The 1,472-nt window shown below is 62.4% G+C and overlaps 1 non-coding gene and 1 pseudogene across 1 annotated transcript; both read right to left on the bottom strand.

Annotated features, from left to right (window-relative positions):
- LOC146810689 (28S ribosomal RNA) overlaps positions 1-437 on the bottom strand; it is an 8,184-nt pseudogene extending 7,747 nt beyond the window's left edge.
- A 445-nt stretch (positions 438-882) lies between these two features.
- Positions 883-1,037, bottom strand: LOC146810688 (5.8S ribosomal RNA). Its single transcript, XR_014967079.1, has one exon. It is a non-coding gene; the product is annotated as a 5.8S ribosomal RNA (ribosomal RNA).
- Between the last annotated feature and the right edge of the window lie 435 nt (positions 1,038-1,472).

The raw sequence follows: 1,472 nt of genomic DNA, 5'->3' as shown, positions 1-1,472 counted from the left end.
CGGACCCTTCCAGTTTACCTCTCAACGGTTTCACTCCCTCTTGAACTCTCTCTTCAAAGTTCTTTTCAACTTTTCCTTACGGTACTTGTTGGCTATCGGTCTCGTGCCCGTAGTCAGCCCTCGATGGAGTTTACCACCCACTTTGGGCTGCATTCCCAAGCAACCCGACTCCGAGAAGACCCGATCCCGGTGCGCCGGTGGCCTCTACCAGCTTAACACCATCCGCAGGGTGAGCCTTGATCAGACGGTCCCCCTGAGCGACGCCGAGGAGTCGGTCTTCTGTATGCCACATTTCCCGCGCCCGCCGCCGGGCGGGGATTTGGCGCTGGGCTCTTCCTTCTCCACTCGCCGTTACTGGGGGAATCCTGGTTAGTTTCTTTTCCTCCGCTTAGTAATATGCTTAAATTCAGTGGGTCACCACGTTTGATCTGAGGTTGTAGTTGGAAGAAAAATGCCGAAGCGTCAGGGGGAGCCACCGGGGGAGGCCAGGCTCTTGCCGGAGCAGGTGCTTGGCATCCCGGCAGCACGCGCGCCCTCTTTCCCCGGATCGGATCTGGAGGGGGTTAGCTCTCCCCGGGAAGCCAGCCGTGGAGGTGGGTGCCCGAGGCACATGTGTGCTGGCAGCCGGTGGGACACCACAGACAGCCATGCGCGGCATGCAGTCAGGTGTCCCGGCACGGGCCTGGGGTGGACCGGTTACCAGATCCCTTCTTCTCGGGGGCCAGGCGCGCCGGCGGCATACATCCATGGCAGGACCCCGCGAGGGACCCTGCCACAGGCGATCGGGGGTCTGACCTTGTGGGGGGGTTAAGGGAAGTGTAGCTAACCCTGCGACGGCCCCAGACGCGTCCCGGTGAAGCCCCGGGGCGTTTGACGATCATGCGACCCTCAGACAGGCGTGGCCCTGGGAGGAACCCAGGGACCACAAGGTGCGTTCGAAGTGTCGATGATCAATGTGTCCTACAATTCACACTAATTCTCATAGCTAGCTGCGTTCTTCATCGACGTGCGAGCGGAGTGATCCACAGGCAACTTTTCAAAATGTTCGCCCACCTGCAGGCGCAGGAGAGGCGGGAGGAAGGCGACGCCATCCGTCCACCGCCCGCACAGCGAGACGGCCCATTTGCCCGGTTCAAGGCTTCCCCTCTGGGAGTCAGACTGCACCGTTTGGAGAAGAAAAATGATACCAGGCGCTCGGCCCGGGAGCACCCCCACCCACCCGCCGGTGAGGAAGGGCACTCATGGAGCCAAGGGAGCAGGCAGCCCTGCAGCCGCCGGTCCCTCCCGGAGTAACCCAGGAGGGACTGCGTGAGTCTTCAAACCCCTCGGCACGGCCGCTCGGGCCTGGGTTGAACCGCGTACCTGGCAACGAGGGAGGGTCGCCCCAACTATACGTCAGTCGCCTGTCACCGGATGGCCCCGAGCCATCGGTTTCCCCCTAACCACGGGGGTCGTGCCGGGTGAGCTTGGGT

The sequence above is a fragment of the Triturus cristatus genome, chromosome 7 (genome assembly GCF_964204655.1).
Source record: "Triturus cristatus chromosome 7, aTriCri1.1, whole genome shotgun sequence".
Taxonomy (NCBI): domain Eukaryota; kingdom Metazoa; phylum Chordata; class Amphibia; order Caudata; family Salamandridae; genus Triturus; species Triturus cristatus.
Note: the sequence above shows the minus strand (reverse complement) of the source record. Positions and strands in the feature narration are given on the sequence as shown.